Genomic DNA, 19,702 nt, shown 5'->3' on the forward strand with positions numbered 1-19,702 from the left:
AGATGTTAGTGTATGCATACATGCACTGAAATGAGTCTAATATTGATTCCTTGGATGGATGGATGTCATAAAGAATTTAGCTTTGGCCAAAGACAGGCCAGGCCTCTGCTTTTGGCTTCTGGGAGGTAATCTAAGTCATTTCTGACAGGAGTCCCTTTGTTTGGGTCAGAGGTTGGCCACACTGATGTTTTGGGGCAGAAACTGGCAATGCCATAATGACTGAACATGTGATTTGGGGGACAACCCCCCCCACCCCCAAATCACATGTTCAGTCATTAGGGCATGTGGTGTCAGTCTTCCTAGAAGTTAAATTCAAACACCTAAGAAATCAGTAACTCAATCAGTCATTCCTACATAACAAAACCCCAATAAAATCTCTAGACACTGAAGTTCAGCTGAGCATCCCTGGACAGCAGCCCTCCAGACACATTGTCACACATCAATACTGGGAGGGTAACATGTCCTGAAAACAATGGAAATGCCATGATTGGAACCCTCCTAGACTCTGCTCCATATATCTCTTCCTTTGGTTGATTTTAAGTCATATCCTTTCCTGGTAATAAACCATGTGCGTATAATAGATTTCAGTGAGCTTTGTGAGTCCTTCTAGCTAAATTACTGAACCTGTGGGTGGTTTTTGGAACCTCTTAAACTTGTGGTTGGTATCAGAAGTGAGAATGGACTTGTGTGGACTCTTCTGTCTAATTTGTAGTTCACACTGTCTTAGTTTGCTCTGGCTGCCATAACAAATTACTATAGGTTGGGTGGCTTAGCCAACAGGAATTTATTTTCTCCATGTTTCGGAGCCTGGTGAGAGCTTAGTTCCTTGTGAGGGCTCTCTGGCTTATAGACAGCCACCTTCTTTCTGTGCTCACATGGTGGAGAGATATATCTCTGGCTTCTCTCCCTCTTTTATAAGGATACCGGTTCTATCAGATCAGGGTCTCACTCTTATGACTTTATTTAACTTTAATCACCCCCTTAAAGGCCCAATCTCCAATACAGTCACATGGTGTGCATGGGGCTTGGTTAGGGTTTCAACATATGAACTTGGAGCGGGTCACAAGTCAGTCCATAGCAGACCCTAACTCCTGGCAGTGGGATCAGCAGTCCTGGACAGACTTGAAAGTCCAGGGACTGTGCCCTTAACCTCATAGTTTGCCTCTGGGTAGGAGAGAGAAGGTAGCAAGGGGTTACTTAAAAGTGCATGTGAGGGGCGCCTCGGTGGCGCAGTCGGTTAAGCGTCCGACTTCAGCCAGGTCACGATCTCGCGGTCCGTGAGTTTGAGCCCCGCGTCGGGCTCTGGGCTGATGGCTCGGAGCCTGGAGCCTGTTTCCGATTCTGTGTCTCCCTCTCTCTCTGCCCCTCCCCCGTTCATGCTCTGTCTCTCTCTGTCCCAAAAATAAATAAACGTTGAAAAAAAAAATTAAAAAAAAAAAAAAAGTGCATGTGACACATTCTGTTAAGTGAAAATAAGCCAGACATAAAAGGACAACAAACACTACACGATTTCACTTATGTGAGCTACCTGGAAGAGTCAAATTCCTAGAAAGAGAAAATACAATAGAAGGGGCTACGGGATGGAATGAATGGGGAGTTATCATTTAATGGTCAGAAAGTTTCAGTCTGGGGTAACAGAAATGGTCTGGAGACAGACGGTGGCTATGGTTGCACAGAAATGTGAATGTACTTAATGCCACTGAATGCCACTTAAAAAAGGTTAAAATGGCAAATTTCATGTTACATATATTTTACCACAATTTTTATTAAAAAAAATTTTTTTTAACGTTTATTTATTTTTGAGACAGAGAGACAGAGCATGAACGGGGGAGGGTCAGAGAGAGAGGGAGACACAGAATCTGAAACAGGCTCCAGGCTCTGAGCGGTCAGCACAGAGCCCGATGCGGGGCTCGAACTCATGGACCGTGAGATGATGACCTGAGCCGAAGTCGGACGCCCAACTGACTGAGCCACCCAGGTGCCCCTTACCACAATTTTAAAAAGTACATGTGATTCATCAACCCATTTTAATTTTTATCATCCCATGGAATTGGAATTCAACCGACAGACAGCTCTGATAGTCTGTGGCAGTGGAGGCAAGGCTGTGTCCCCCTTCTGAATCTAGTTCACCCCTTCTGAATTATTGGTGCACGTTCAGCCATTCCTGCCACACATTGAAACAGAGGCTGCTCGCGTCCCTCAAAACTCACTCCATTTTCCTCCTGGGCATACACTTAGCCTGGATTTTCAAGGTAGGAGAGGCTACACCACTGAGTTCTGACCCATCTCCCCTGAGACTGAGCTTCTCTTTCTCTGTCTACCATGACAAAGGAGAGGATCCCAAGGACCAGAGGAGGCTGGATTGTCGTTGGTCAAGAAATAAATTTATACTGTGTAAAAAGCCTGGGTTTTTCTGTTATGGGAGCTGAAGTTACTTTAACTTATGTACCCACGCTTTGGGACAGTTGCTTCTGATGGGATCTGTTGCAAGGAAAGAGCTAGATGTCCAGGTACTTTTATTATAGAAGCGTCACTGTGATAAGGAAATCTGTCCCCTCTCCAAGAAGCAAATAGAAATCTTTTTCTTGAAACACATTTCTAAAAAAATTGACATCGGAACATATCCAGTAATAGATTTTAGCAGATATTATATAGTAGGCTATTCAAATAAAGTGTGAGATACTGGCTTAGTTCCTGCTGGACACAAAAATAGTGTTATGGCTTGTCACACTGTAAAAAACATAGCATTCTTTAAAAGCCAAAGTTAAGGGAAAAAATACAGCATTTCAAAATCATATGAAATTATGTGTACTGCCTCAGCATTTGTATAAAGCTTTGTCACAGTGAAATATTTCAAATATATAAGAAAAGCATGTGATTTTTGAATGATATATTTCAGTGTGTGAGAAAGCCCCAATTATAAATTAGGTATTAGAAATTAGATATGATGAAGCTGTTTTGTTTTTCTGTTCCCTATTTTGCACACTCTAGGTGTCCCTCCACAGTCTTCCAGTGAGCCTCTTTCACATGGGAAAAGTATCCATGGTTCCTGAGCATCTTGTATATCTCAGCATCTTCTGTGTCCCATTCCCAGTCTTCATTCTCAACCAGGCCTCGGGGGTGTGCACCACAGGAGCTAGAGGGGATATTCTGGGAAAGAGGAAATGGTGTTTTTCTATACTCATCTCTTGCCAGAGGAGACCCTGCTCTAGGTCAACACTCTGGAGTAGCATTCTTTTTATTTATTTATTTATTTATTTATTTATTTATTTATTTAAAAGTTTTTAATGTTTATTTTTGAGAGAGACAGAGCATGAGTGGGGGAGAAACAGAGAGAGAGGGCAACACAGAATCTGAAGCAGGCTCCAGGCTCTGAGCTGTCAGCACAGATCCTGGCGTGAGGCTTGAATTCATGAATCATGAGATCATGACCTGAGCTGAAGTCAGATACTTAACCGACTGAGCCATCCAGGTGCCCCTGGAGTATCATTCTTCTAGATTAGGATGTTTGTGAGCACTGGTAGACTGGGTCCAACATTTCCTGAGCCCAATTTCAGTGGCCTGTGAAGAGTAGAATTCCTAGTTTTCCTTAAATTTATTGGAATTGGACAGGAGTTAGAGGGAAGGGAGGGGGGCAGAAAAGGGGCTCTTCCAGAAAGGGCTTTCTTGCCCCTTATTCCCCATACACTGCACTACCAGTGATGGTGACTCAGGTGTAGTCTCTGGAAAGTATGGGTGTGCCACAGCAGTGACACTGTGCCCTAAGAGCTTTTGGGAGCACAGACTGAATTTGGACAAAATTCAACTTAAAATGAATCCAATGCTGCCTGGTGAGGCCCAGGCACAGTGCTAATGCTCAGAAATATCCTGAGAGCTATCTCTTACGATGCCTTTGTTTCAGATGAGGAAATGAAGATTCAGAGATATTAAGATGCCCATGATCACACAACTGAGAAGTCCCAACCCAATTTAAAACCTGTAGTTTCCTAATACCACAGTTTTGGAATACCTTCCAATGTAATTGACATGTTTATTTATTAATTTCCTCCACAAACATTTATTGAGCCCTGGGCAAGCAGGAATAATAAGATAGCATGGCTTTCAAAGCCCCACAGTGTGCTGGGATCCACAAGAAACTGCTCATTCTGCTATGGTGAGGCATAGCAGTGATGATGGGTGTCTAAGGGTCATGACTGGTAAGCACCATGTTCAGCTTGCCAGAAGGAGGAGGTCAGGGAAGAGCAGAGGGTGCTTGGGACAAGTTATAAAGGAAAGTAGGAGCAGACACGGGAAAATGGAGATTTCAGTACAGGAAACAACTTTGATGTGTAAGAAAGGGTCATAAATCCAGGGAATGACCGGAAGCTGGGACGGGGGAGGGAAAGTATAGGAGGCCAATAGAGAAGTGCAGGGACAAATGTGAGGGGGCATGAGTCATATCTGAGCTGTTCACATGTCAGACTAAGAAAATAAGACTTCATCTGCAAAAAGTGGTGCACCAGCAAAATATCTTAAAAGTCATCAGTCTGTGGACACATTGGGAAGAGCTGCCCATCTGCCCTGGTTGCAGGTAATACTGGAGACTGGAGTATTGTTTCCCATGCTAGAAAGAAGATGGCGGGCAAGGAAGTTTGCTACAGGGGGGTTGAGGTTGTACAGAAAGAGTAGATTTGGAAACAATGTAGGGGGAGGAGTTAAAATTGCTAGTTGCCTAACTGATGGTATGTAGGAGTGGGGGGCAATAGAAACTCACAGATTTCGGATGCAGGTGATTATCAGGTTTGAATGGTGGTACCCATCACTGTAGTACAATGTAGGATGGATGGAGATGGTGTGGTTAACTGAGGGTGTATGTGAGTATGTGTGATGGAGGAGGATTATTTTCTCTGGACACTGATACCTCCTGGAGTTCAGAAGAACAGCCTTGCTCAACTCAAAGACTAAAGCAGTCCTACCTGAAGAAAGGCAGTAGACATGAAAAGAGAAGTCCAACAAGCAAAATCTTATCAGTGTGTTTACACCACTATTCAGGAGTGATGGGTAATGCTCCAGTCAGCTCGCAGGATTGCTCCAGGTCCTTGGCAAGTGTGTCCTTATGTCCACATATGTCCCTTGACTTGGATTTTCATACTCACCAAACAAGCTTATGATTATAGCAGGCTCTCCAAATAGCCTTCCCTCAGGACAGAATATACACAGGTTGATATTAGAAGTCAGATTTCTCCAGGAATCTCTGGCTTAGTATACATTATTCCCTTGAGTTTGGTTATTCTGGATGAATCCTCAAATCCAATCACTTTAGGGTGTCCTGACAGATTGGATTTGAACCTTGGTGACAGCCCAGTTATAGCAGCCAGCTGGTCTTTCTAGTCCCCAAATCCAAGTGATTTCAACAACACTCACTGAGGCCAAGCCAGCACAGCCAGGAAGTTCTGCAGACACCACACGCTATTGTGGAAACCACCTGTATCCCACTGGACATTTCATCTAGAAGAGTGACTCCCGATGTTTACCAAGGCCTGATGAGTAGCACTGGTCTGGGGTTTCCAACCTCAGTTGATCAGGAATGTGTAGAATCTTGAAAATGAATACAGATGGCTGAGCCAAAAACACATCATGGCTTCAAAGGCAGCTTCTTTTATGAACAAATCACAAACAGAGGCATGTCCATTTATTATGCATATAAGAAAATGGTCTTGAAAGACACTTCATACATCCATTTACTCATTCATTCAACAGCTGCTTATTAGGTGTCTACTATGAGCCTCCTCAGTGATCTGCAAGCCTGACATGGTCTCTGTGGTACCTAGGTTCACCGTAGGTAGGTCAGGGTTCCATCTGGCATGCTGCCCAGAAGGCAGCCCAGCACTCTACCCTGTAGCCAGCATGGAAGGGAAGGAAGGTGATGTTGTGGCATAGCTACTGACTCCTCTGAAGACTCTCAGTCTGCATCTATAGTTTACCCAGAAATCTGTCTTCCTGTTGAATGTCCTGGGAACCAGATGTTGATTTACAAGCTAGACTCATGGAGCTGTTTACTCCTCTTTGCATCTTCACTTTTAAAAACATCAGTTCAGGTTTAATTTAAGTGCAATCATGTCTATGTGAGTGTCACCGTGTAGCTACCCAGTTCAGCTGCTTAAAAGCATCAGGCACAAGAGAGGATGATCACTAGGTAAAAACAATCCTCCAAACCTGCTGTCTATCTTACATGCTGATTTTTTTTTTTTTAATTTAGGACCTTTTTCTTGAATACTATAAAAGAGTAAAAAAGAGATCCAGAGAGAACATATATTTTTATTTAAACACCAGCACAGCTGGGCTGAACATTTGCTCAGTGCTCTGTGATGGAAACGTGACTCAGGTTTGGCTCAGCCATCCCTGTCTCCATTAGTTCACAGCCTCTTCCCCAGCTTGGACAGTCCTTCCCCATCTTCTTTTCAAAATGCTCAGTTTTCATTTCTCGCATCTTAGTCATGCATGTACTCTTTACAGTTTTGAGGTGTTAAAGTTTTTTTCCAGGCTGAATTCCTCACCTTAGTGTTTATGGAGAGGACCGTAATTCACTGTTCTCTAGGATCCCAAAGGAATCAGTAAATATTCAAGACAGCCTCTCAGAAACTCATGGAAAACAAAGGAAAAAGATGCTTCAGTCATAAGTTATAATAACAGAAAACACCAGCAGCACAACAATTCTCTAGTAAACTGTAGAAGTTCTGATGTATTTAAGAATCAGTGTCATCTTTGGATGCCTGGGTGGCTTGGCCAGTTAAGTGTTTGATTCTTGATCTTAGCTCAGGTCTTGATCTCAGGGTTGTTTGTTCAAGCCCCATATTGGACTCCGTGCTGGGTGTAAAGCCTACTTAAAAAACAAAAAGAAAAAAAGAATACAAGTCCTCTTATCAAGAAAAAAGGAAAGGACTCAAATAAATAAAATCACAAATGAGAGAGGAGAAATTTAACAACCAACACCACGGGAGTGCAAACATTTATAAAAGAATATTATGGGGGCGCCTGGGTGGCTCAGTCGGTTAAGCGTCCGACTTCAGCTCAGGTCACGATCTTGTGGTCTGTGAGTTGGAGCGCCGCGTCAGGCTCTGGGCTGATGGCTCAGAGCCTGGAGCCTGCTTCCGATTCTGTGTCTCCTTCTCTCTCTGCCCCTCCCCCGTCCATGCTCTGTCTCTGTCCCAAAAATAAATAAACGTTAAAAAAATAAATAAATAAAATAAAAGAATATTATGAAAAACTATATGTGAACCAATTAGATAACCTATAAAAATGGATAAATTCCTAGAAACATAACTTACCACAACTAAATCAGGAAGAAGTAATAAAATTTGAACATAACAATTACCAGCAAGGAGATCAAATCAGTAATCAATCAAAAAACTTCCAACAAACAAAATTGCAGAACCAGATGCCTTCATAGACAAATTCTACCAAACATTTAAAGAAGAGTTAATACCTATTCTTCTCAAACTATTCCAAAAAATAGAAAAGGAAGGAAAACTTCCAAATCCATTCTTTGAGACTGGCATTACACTGATACCAAAACCAGATAAAGACTCCACTAAAAAAGAGAACTACGGGCCAATATCCCTGATGAATATAGACACAAAAATCCTCAACAAAATACTAATAAAGTTAATCCAACAATACATTAAGAAAAAATGCTTCACCACAATAAAGTAGGATTTATTCCTGGGTTGCAAGAGTGGCTCAATATTTACAAATCAATCAGTGTAATACACCACATCAATAAGAGAAAAAATGAGAACCACCTGATCATGTCAATAGATGCAGGAAAAGCATTTGACAAAGTACAACATCCATTCTTCATAAAAACCCTCAACTAAGTAGGGTTAGCAGGAACATACCTCAACACAGTAAAGGCCATATATGGAAAACCCACAGATGATATGCCTCAATGGGGAAGAACTGAGAGCTTCTCCCTTAAGGCCAGAAACAAGTCCAGGATGTTCACTCTCACCACTTTTATTCTACATAGTACTAGAAATCATAGCCACAGAAATCAGACAACAAAAAGAAATAAAAGGCATCCAAATTGGTAAGGAAGAAGTAAAATGCTCACTATTTGCAGATAAAATGATAGTCTAGAAAAAAGCTCTGCCAAAAAATTGCTAGAACTGATAAATAAATTCAGTAAAGTCACAGGATACAAAATCAATGTACAGAAATCTATTGCATTTCTATATACCAATAATGAAGCAGCAGACAGAGAAATTAAGAAAACAATCCCATTTACAATTGCACCCAAAATAGTAAGATGTCTAGGAATAAACCTAACCAAAGAGGTGAAAGACCTGTACTCTGAGAACTATAAAACACTAAGGAAAGAAAGTGAACACAACATAAAGAAATGGAAAAACATCCCATACTCATGGATTAGAAGAACAAATACTGTTAAAATGTCCCTAATACTCAAAGCAATCCACACATTCAATGCAATCCTGATTAAAATACCAACAACATTTTACAGCTAGAACAAACAATCATAAAATGTGTATGGAACCTCAAAAGACCTTAAATACCCAAAGAAATCTTGAAAAAGAAAAGCAAAGCTGGAGGCATCACAATTCTGGACTTCAAGTTATATTACAAAGTCATAGTAGGCAAAACGATATGATATTGGCATAAAAATAGACATATAGATCAACAGAACAGAATAGAAAACTCAGAAATAAACCCACAATTATATGGTGAATTAATCCTTGGCAAAGCAGGAAAGAATATCAAATAGGGAGAAGACAATGTCTTCAACAGAGAAAACTGGACAGCTACTTGCAAAAGAATGAAGCCGGACCACTTTCTTATACCATACACAAAAATAAATTCAAAATCGATTAAAAAACCTAAATGTGAGCAGCACCTGGGTGGTTCAGTTGGCTAAGTGCCTGATTCTTGGTTTTGGCTCAGGTCATGAGCTCACTGGTTCATGAGTTTGAGCCCTGTGTCAGGCTCTGTGTTGAGAGTGTAGAGTCTGCTTGGGATTCTCTCTCCCTCTCTCTCTGCCTCTCCACTGCTCCTGCTTGGTCATTTTCTCTCTGCCTCTCCACTGCTCATGCTTGGTCATTCTCTCTCTCTCTCTCTCTCTCTCTCTCTCTCAAGAATAAATAAATAAACTTTAAAAAAACATCTAAATGTGAGACCTGAAATCACAATAATTTTAGAATAGAACATAGGCAATAATTTCTCTGACATCGGTCATAGCAACTTCTTTCTAGATATGTCCTGTGAAGCAAAAGAAATAAAAGCAAAAATAAGCTATTGGGACTACATCAAAACAATGAGTTTCTGCATAGTGAAGGAAACAATCAACAAAACTAAAGGCAACTCAAGGAATGGGAGAAGATATTTGCAAATGACATATCTGATAAAGGGTTAGTATCCAAAATCTATAAAGAATTTATAAAATGTAACACCCAAAAAACCAAATAATCCAATTAAAAAATGAGCAGAAGACATGAACAGATATTTCTTTGAAGAAGACATCCCTATGGCCAACAGACACATGAGAAGATACTCACCCTCATTTATCAGGGAAACGCAAATCAAAACTACAATGAGATTTACCTCAAGCCTGTCACAATGGCTAATATAAGAAACACAAGAAACAAGTGTTGGTGAGGATGTGGGGAAAGGGAAACCCTCTTGAACTGTTGATGGGAATGCGAATTGGTGTAGCCACTGTGGAAAACAGTATGAGAGTTCCTCAGAAAGTTAAAAATAGAACTACCCTACCATCCAGGAATCACACTACTGAGTTTTTACCCAGAGAATACAAAAACGCTAAATCAAAGGGATACATGCACCCCTATGTTTATAGCAATATTTGTTTACATTAGCCAAACTATGGAAGCAGCCCAAGTGTCTGTTAATAGATAAATGGATATACATTGTATGTATATACAATGGAATATTATTCAGCCACAAAAAGAATGAAATCTTGCCTTTTGCAACAACGTGGGTGGAGCTAGAGACTATTATGCTGAGCAAAATAAGTCAGTCAGATTTCATCCATATGTGAGTTTAAGAAACAAAACAAATGAGAAAAGGGTAAAAAAGAGAGAGAGATAGGCAAGCCAAGAAACAGACTCTTAACTATAGATGACATACTGATGGTCACCAGAGGGAGGGGGAAGGAGGATGGGTGAAATAGGTGATGGGGATTAAGGAAGGCACTTGTCCTGATGAGTACCTGTTGATGTATGGAATTGTTGAATCACTAGATTGTATACCTGAAACTAATATAGTACTATATGTTAACTAACTGGAATTAAAATTAAAGGAAAAAAAGAATCAGAGTCCTCCACATGTGAGCCTGTTCTCCATGTAATTCCATGAGGCAAAAGGATAAACAGATCAAAATTCACTGAGCCTTGAACTTTGTAATTATGGTTCTTGCAATGAAAAAAAGGATTGGGGCAGCAGGAGGGCAGAAGGTGGAGACTTTGTATTATTTCAGCTGTGTACTCTATTAGTTATCTCTTACTGTGTCACAGATCAACCCAAAATGTAGTGGCTTAAAACAACACACATTTATTATGTCAAGGTCCTTATAGGTCAGGGATCCGAGCACAGTTGAGCTGAGCCCTCTGCTTCAGGGCATTTCACAGGGCTGCTATAGGTTTAGGCTGTTGGTCTCTCCCAGGCGAGACTGGGGAAGAATCTGCTCATGTGTGAGGATGTTGCTGGGGTTTAGTTGGACTGAGGGTATCAGCTCCTTGTTGACTGTTGGTTGAAGGGGCTGCCCTCAGCCCTCAAGTGCTTGCCATGTAGACCTGTCTGCTGACAGGACAGCTTGCTTCATTAAATGTACAAGTGTGAATACTGGGACATGAGATCATCTGCCATTTTAGAAGTCGGCCTGCCACTTGTATAAAGTAGGACTATATATATATATATATATATATATATATATATATATTCAAATTCAAGTTAGTTAACATACAGTGTAGTCTTGGTGTCAGTAGAACCCAGTGATTCACCTCTTACATATGACATCCAGGACTCATCCCAACAAGTACTCTCCTTAATGCCCATCACCCATTTAATCCAACCCCCACTGCTCCCCTCCAGCAACCCTCAGTTTGTTCTCTGTATTTAAGAGTCTCTTAATGGTTCGCCTCCCTCTGTGTTTTTATCTTATTTTTCCTTCCCTTCCCCTATGTTCATCCGCATATGAGTTAAATTCCACATATGAGTGAAGTCATATGATATTTGTCTGTCTCTGACTGACTTACTTCACTTAGTAAGTATATATATATATATATATATACACACACATATGTATATATACACACACACACACACATATATATATATACACACACACACATATATATATATATCTTCTTTATCCACTCATCAGTTGATGGACATTTGGTCTCTTTCTATAATTTGGTTGTTGATAAAGACTTTATATTTTATATCATACTTTTTCAAATTCACATAAAATAAATTAGCCTTCATTGGTTGAGAGAACCTAATGGTGCTTAGAGTTGACAAATGAGTATATTAAGAGGGTACTTGTGAATTATCCTATATTTATATATCAATTTAAGGCAAATATTTCGGGAACATCATTAGAATAAATTGATGCCATGCTAGGCAGTGTTAGACCAGGTAGGTTCCTAAAACAAGAAAGTGCAAGTTGGGGAGACAGGAAACCCTGACTTCAAATTCTGATCTGTCACACAACACCAGGTGGTCTGAGCCCCCTGGAACCCTCCCTCATGCTCTCTGGCTCACTACCCAACCAAAGGTGACCAAACTTCAGGTCAATGGGCACATAATATAAGTATTTTTTGTGTGTATTTCTGGCTTTTTTGGTCATCACTATGTGAGATTCAACCATGGTGTTAATGTAGCTGTAGTTAGTTCATTCATTCTCATTACTTTTTAGTACTTCTATGTATGAACACATCCAAATTTATCCATCCTACTGTGGATGGTTTTGTTTTTTGTTTTTGTTTTCGGGTTTTTTTTTTTTTTTTGGCTATTATGAATAGTGTTGTTCTTTCAATTGTTGTGTTCATATAGAACCATTGCTTTTACACCTAAGAATAACATTACTAGGTGATAGGAATGTGTGTGTTCAGCTTAAAAGATAAGGACAGTTTACCAGAGTGGTTGCAACAATTTACACTCTTCTTAGCAGTGTAGGAAAGTTCTGGGTGCTCCACAGTCTCACCAAAGCTAGTGTTGTCAGTTTTTTAAATTTTAGCCAATTTGGTAGATGTCATATATTTAAATGTGGTTTTAATTTGCATTGTCCATTTATTAAAGAGATGAGCACCTTTTCATATATTTATTGGCTAATTGCATATCACCTTTTCTGATGCTTATCCTTTGTATATATCTTTTCCCATTCTGTGGCTTGTTTTTTTTTTTAATTCTCTCAATGGTGTAATTTGATAAATGGAATTTCTTAATTTTAGTGTCGCTCAATTTAACATGTAACTCCCTTCATATGGTTCCTTGAGTGGTTTATATGTTCTGTGCAAGAAATCTTTCCCTGTTCTAAGTACATGAAGATGGCCTCCTATATTATTTTCTAGAAACTTCATTGTTCTGCTTTTTACATTTAGATTCACCATGCACCTGTAATTGATTTTTCGTATACTGTGGGGTACGGGTCAATTTTCTTTCCTTCCTTTTTTGTTTTTTCTTAATATTGGCATCTTTTATTGAAAAGTAAATTTTTTCTTTGCAGTGCTTCCTTTGTTGTAAACCAATTGTGTATACATGCATGGGTCTCTTCCTTGATTTTTTTGTTGTGTTGCATTTGTCTATTCATTTTTTATTTGTTCATTCTTGCACCAATACCACTTTATCTTAACTTTGTAGCTTTATAATGTCTTGATAACTAGTATGGTGGATTCTCCCACCTTGTTCTTTAATTCATAAGGATACACGCACCTCTATGATTATTGAAACCTTATTTACAATAGCCAAACTATGGAAGCATCTCAAGTGTCCACTAATGAAGAAGGTGTGGTATATTATATTCCACAACATACAATGGAATATGATTTGGCCATAAAAAAGAATGAAATCTTGCCATTTGCAACAACATGGGTGGAGCTAGACAGTATAACGCTAACTGAAATAAGTTAGAGAAAGACCATATGATTTCACTCATATGTGGAGTTTAAGAAACAAAACAAATGAGCAAAGCAGGAAAAAAAGAGAGACTCAAACCAAGAAACAGACTCTTAACTGTAGAGAACAAACCGATGGTTACCAGAGAGAAAGTGGGTATGGGGATGGGGGCGATAGGGGATAGGGATTAAAGAGGACACTTATCACGGTGAAAAAAAAATAGGAAAATTAAATTGAGGTCATTATGAGTAAATTTGGTTTAACATATCTTGTTATCACTTTCTATTTGTCTGCACTCTGCTATGTTCCTTTGTCTGTCTTCTTGCCTTCTAGTGAATTAATTATTTTTTAATCTGCCTCCCTCCCATTTACTAGCTTATTGGCCATATATCATTTGATTACTCATTTAATGATTACCCTATAGATTATAATGTACATTCTTGATTTACTAAGATCTGAAATAAATAAATGCCTTCATTCCTTCCTGGACAACGCAAGGCCCTTAGGACAGTTGAACTCTATTTACTTCTCACTTCCCCATGCTCACCAGGTTGTATTGCTATAAGAAATAAATATTTACTTACACAGTCCAATTGTTTAAATGTGTCCACATACCAACTCTTTCTGTTAATTTTCATTCTGTCTTGAATCTCAAGGCTTCCATCTTGGTTCATTGCCTTCTGAATGAGGAAGAACCTTTAGTGTTTCTTTTGGTGAGTGACAAAACCTTAAGTTTTCTTTGCCTGAAAATTAACTTCCTCATAATCTTTGGAGAATATTTTTTCCCGTGTAAAGAATTCAGGGTGGCGTTTATTTAAGCACTTTGAAGTTATTACTCACTCCACTGTCTTCTGGAATCTGTTGTTTGTTGAGAACTCAGCCATTATTCTTGTTACTTCTTTAAAGGTAATATGTATTTTTCAAAAAAATCTGTCTAATTTGTGTTGGTAGTTAGCTGTTTCACTAGGAGTGGCTTTCTTTGTATTCATTTTCCTTGGGACTCATGAGAATTTTTGAATCTATGGGTTCATATCTTTCATTGGTTTTGAAAATGTAAGTGGCGAAGCTGGAAGGAATCACAACACCAAACCATCTGACTTCAGAGATAGGGACCACTGGAAGTCTTCTGATAGGGCTGGTCTCTTTCCAGTTCATCTTTACTCCTTGTGTATCATCCTTCAGAATCCCAACTGTACGACTGCAGCTTGTAAGAGCCCATCTCACTTGGTGAATCTGATTTCCAGTATTGTATTTCTAGTCCCTTGAGCCCATTGAAAACTCTGATCAGCATCCGTGCTTTTAGAATCAGCAGATTCCTCTGCAGAAAAGTGCCTGCAAGTTCTTAACTCATATCTGTTGGTTTTCTCTCTCAGACTTTGATCATGCAGTTTTCCTCCCTGTCTGGGTGTATCTCCGATGCATTCAAACAAATGTAGTATTTAATCTTTTTCCAGCTTTTCTAGTTGTTTTCTGCAAATGGATTGATCAGTACTACCTATTCTGTCACGGTAGGAAGCAAAGTATTCTTTAAGTTTTAAACATAACATTTCAATTTTTTCTTTCTTTTTTCCCCCTAAACTCTGAGGTCCCAAGAGCAGAAACTATCTTATTCATCTTGGTATGGCTAGCACTCAACACAGAACTTGGAAACAATACAGGATTGTTAGATATTTGTTGAATAAATGAATAAACACAGATTTTGCTTGGGATTGGTGACAATTAGTGCTCATTGTTTTTACCCTTTACCAGAAACTGAAAAAGAGCATCACCCATGAACAGTATTGTATATACCAAGGGCAGGGCAGTGGAAGCTGTCCCTTCTAGATGTAGTCACTTGGCTAAAATTTAGACCAACAAAAAAAATTTTTTTTCCCTGAACAGGAGTATTCTGTCATTGACATTGTTAAAAATTTCTAATAGCGATTATCGTACTAAAAAGCAGATGATTTTAGGTATTCTCTGTTTTACATTTTCAATAAAAAAGGTTCCCTATTGTATACAATGTAAGGATGTAGGGTGGACTGCTCCCACCACATAACCCCTAGTGTGCCTTGGCTCATGACAGTGGAGGCAAGTGAGATGGTTGTGGGGCACATATAGCTGGGTTTATGGAAAGGAATGTGTCCATGTAAGTGAGTGGGTCAGCTTTGACACACTTCATGTCCCCTCACTGTCCTATTCTTTCCTGGGTCTTTGGGGAAACATTATTCTGGATTGGATTATTTTTAACTACACTGTGGTAGGCAAATGTTAGAGAATTATTTGCTCCAACTGGAGGGATCCCATGTTTGGGTATGCTTTCCATATTGGATTATAAGCTCCTTTGAGGACAAGCACACTCATTGTTCTGTTATGAACTCATCTGTTCCATAGCACCAACTCCAGTACTGCAGAGAATTGGTGTTTCAGAAATGTTAGTTACATCGAATGGTTCTCCCATATGTGTTATTTCACACATAAAATGAATACATTTTGTTACATTTTTTATCTCTTAAAACCTGGATGAATTGGAATAAAGTATACGTTTCTTAGGTAATATACGACATCCTGATGTCAGGATGTCAGCCCTTTGCTTCCTGGGATATAATTTTAAGAGAAATTGGTAATATATGTTTAGGGTACATTATTTGTTTAAAAGAGGAGGGAAACACATATTTAAAAAATAGATGGTTTTATTTCATGAAGAAAATGAGACAAAGGTTAGTGAGCAGCCAACCTACACAGCAAAGGGAGCTGCCACACACACATCAACTGAGGATCCTTGTATCAGAAGACTTTGGAGACACTCACAGAGCTCACTTGAGAACATGCTTCTCTTTAGTTATGCTTTTATTTACCTGTTATCTTAGATGTTGACAATGAAGTTCACCTACATAGATATGTAGAAGCCATGACCACATAAAAGAAAGCAATTTGAATCCCTTACATCCATGATTATTTTTGCCTTTGTGTAAGCATGAAGTCAGTTTGTTGATATCTCTAAGTTTTCAGGGTCGATTTTTTTCTTTTAACATCACCAACACCAAAGGTTAAGGTATTCTGTTTTGTTTCCATTCATCCTTTCTTAGAGAGTCATTCTGATCCTAGAATTCTTGTATTCTTTATATTCTTAAATATTCCTTAATTTTTATTCTCATGAATTTGTCCTCAGTGTAAATGAGAAGCTCATTGATAAGTTGGTATGTTTCTAATTAACTATGTTAGTCATTAATACTATTCACTAAATATTTTGGACTCTCCACCATTCCAGAAATACGATAGGATTGAACTTCTTAGCATTAGACTGGTTGAGATTATGTGACAAGTTGTGGCCATTATATTGTGAGAAAAAGGGCATGTGTTACTTCCTGGCCAGAATTTAATTGCTTGCTGATGTAAGACCCTCCAGGGATCTCCTTTCCCTCTGATACAGTGACCACCAATATTGGCTTTGTCAACTTGGGTCCCTGAGTGGCCTAGGTCCATCTGTGTTGTTGCAAATGGCATGATCTCATCCTTTTTATGGCTGTGTAACATTCCATCATGTGTATACCACATTTTCCTTATTCATTCCTCTATTGATGGACACTTAGGCTGCTTCCACATCTTAGCTACTGTAAATAATGCTGTGATAAATATAGAAATGCACATATCTTTTTGAGTTAGTGTTTTTGTTTTCCCTGGATAAATATCCAATAGTGGAATTATGGGATCATATGGCATTTCCATTTTTAATTTTTTGAGAAAACTTCATACTATTTTCCATACTGGCCGCACCAGTTTGCATTCTCAGCAATATGCAAGAGGGTTCCTTTATCTCCACATTCTCACCAACACTTGTTTCTTCTATTTCAGCTATTCTGACAGATGTGAGGTGATAGATGTAATGGGACAGATGGTAGCTATACCTGTGGTGAACACAGCATGACGTATAACCTTGTCAAATCACTAAGTTGTATACCTGAAACTAATGTAACCTTGTGTGTCAACTCTACTCAAATAAAAAAAGTGTGCAAATAATAATAACAAAACCTCTGTGGTTTTAAGCCACTAAGATTTTGGGATTATCACCATGCTTATCAGTCTGAGTTCTACCATAAAAATAGAGCAAATAGGGTACACACTGGTTAGGTGGGGTGGGGGGGGGAGAGAGAGAGAGAGAGAGAGAGAGAGAGAGAGATTGACTTATTGCAAAGGACTGGCCTATCTTTAGTGGGGCTGACTAGGCAAGGCTGAAATCCCCAGGGCAGGCTGTGGAACAGGCTGCAGGAACTTGGGTAGGAGCTGGTGCTGCAGTGCACAGGTGGAATTTCTTCCCATTAGGACACCTTTAGTTCTGCTCCTGTGGCCTCTCTACCTGACTGAATCAGGCCCAGCCAGATGATATGAAACAATCATCCTTACTTAAACAAAACCATCGGTAGACTTTAATCATATCTACAAAATATCTCCTCAACAACTCCTAGGTTAGTGTTTACTGAACACATGGGGGCTGTCACCCAGCTAAATTGACGCATGCAACCGAGCATCACACTGTGGCACAACGTGATTAGGCTTCCCTGATTACATGACCATACCAACAACTAGCAAGACTTGACTGTCAGCAGACGTTAGACTTAAAGAATCTATCTCACGCATCCTTTTCATATAGATGACTACAAGCTGACTGGCTGAGTGACAAACTTCAAAATAAGAACTTTGTTTTCAATCCATAAATTAAATGGTAGTTTTTATGGCATTCTTTTAACTTTTGAACAAGTGTCCACAATGGGCTTACTACGCACAACTGTTGACCTTCTTCTGATATTATAAATCCCTACCCAAATTTAGTAGGAAGAGACGCCAGGCTGAATATGCCTTTACCCTGCCCCGCTTCCTTTGATCCCTGTCATGGCGTTGTGAAGGCCCGTCTTCTGCTTAGGGGTAGTGTGACTACCATCTTCCACAAATCTCTGTGAACTTCCACTTGCTCCAAATATTCAGCATATTATTAGCAATTTTTGCATTTATTAAGTCAATCATACTATGTATTTAAAAACAATTTCTATATTTATAACACATCTGCCTCTAGTTAGCGCAGTGTGTGTGTTCTGCACCTCATTTTCCTCATATATTTAAAAAAAGATGTTTTTGGGCTTCAAGAGTCCTAATTTTTCTTCCAGCTCTAACAAACCCTGTGTCTGTGGTATACTCATCTCCTGAATGGATTTTTCATCTGTGTCCTCAATGCTTCCAAATCGTCTTTATAAGTCCAGGATATTTGGCAACAATCAATTTGATGTAGAAACTTACAGAGTGGATCTGGAGGGTTTACTGTGGAGATCACCAGTGTGGGTCTGCATCTAATCATGACACAGTTACCACAGCCCTTCTGTTATTTATTCAGGATATTATCCTGGGGATAGCTGTAACTTTAGGAAGTGTGTTAGGCCCCTCAGGATGGCAAGGAACAGACGTGCAGTCAGGTTATCTCAATTAATGTGAGTTTATTTGTGTCGATACACAAGAAAGTATAAAAGATAAGAAAGCAACCCAGTAACTACAAAGTCCAGCCTCACTGTTCAAGGATCAGTCATTACTCCAGTAACCTGAGAGCAGATGCAGTGAGTCAACAAGAACTCTTGAGTGTTTCACCTGAAGCATTGCTGTTACCGGTCTAAGGTGGCATCACTAGAATGACTTCACTCTTCTCTATTTTGGCTGATTTTACTGCTACCCATTTCCCTTGTATATCTCATATTCAGACTCCCTAAAGGAGAGCTGTGGTTGGTAGGGCCAGGTGCCATCTGCTAGGTACATCTCTCTTCCTAGTCCACTCCCTAGCCTGTAACTGGGTTTCTTTGAGTCACGGTACAGTTGGCTGTGGCCAATGTGGAGTGTTCATGTGACAGAAACGTGCTTCTGCTCATGGGGGAGCTATGGATATGGTCTGCCCAGGACTCTAGGAAAGCTATAGATCCACCCAGAAAATATGGATAAACACAGCTTTATTGCTGGGGACAAATGAGCTTTTTTTTTTCCTCCCTGACACTTTCTTATGAAGGATTTTCAAGTGCTCTACCAATGTCATAACTTCCCTGAAACTATAACCTTGCCTTTCTCTTATTACATTTTTTGGGGGGAGAACATTACCTTTAATAATGTATACTTTCTAAAGGGCAGATAATCTCCACTTTTAAGGAAAAGTAAGTGAAATTGTAGATTAAACTCTGAATCATATGAATGCTGTTGGATCATATTTTCTGAGTTGTCTTTAAAGATCTTCTTTCCCCATTAATATTGGACAGTCACATAAAATTTCAATATTTTTAATCCTGGAAATTGAGGTCATACTCCCAAGATCTGTTGAATACTCATGTGAGGAAACTCTAAATTAGAAACCAGGTCAAGGTGCGGCTCAGTCGGTTCAGTGTCCAACTTCAGCTCAGGTCATGATCTTGCGGTCCATGAGTTTGAGCCCTGCATTGGGCTCTGTGCTGACAGCTCAGAGCTTGGAGCCTGCTTCAGATTCTGTGTGTGTGTGTGTGTGTGTGTGTGTGTGTGTGTCTGCCCCTCCTCTGCTTGTGCTCTGTCTTTCAAAAATAAATAAAAATTAAAA

This window comes from Puma concolor, chromosome E4, assembly GCF_028749965.1.
Source record: "Puma concolor isolate L17-30 chromosome E4, mPumCon1.1.hap2, whole genome shotgun sequence".
In the NCBI taxonomy this organism is placed as follows: Eukaryota; Metazoa; Chordata; class Mammalia; order Carnivora; family Felidae; genus Puma; species Puma concolor.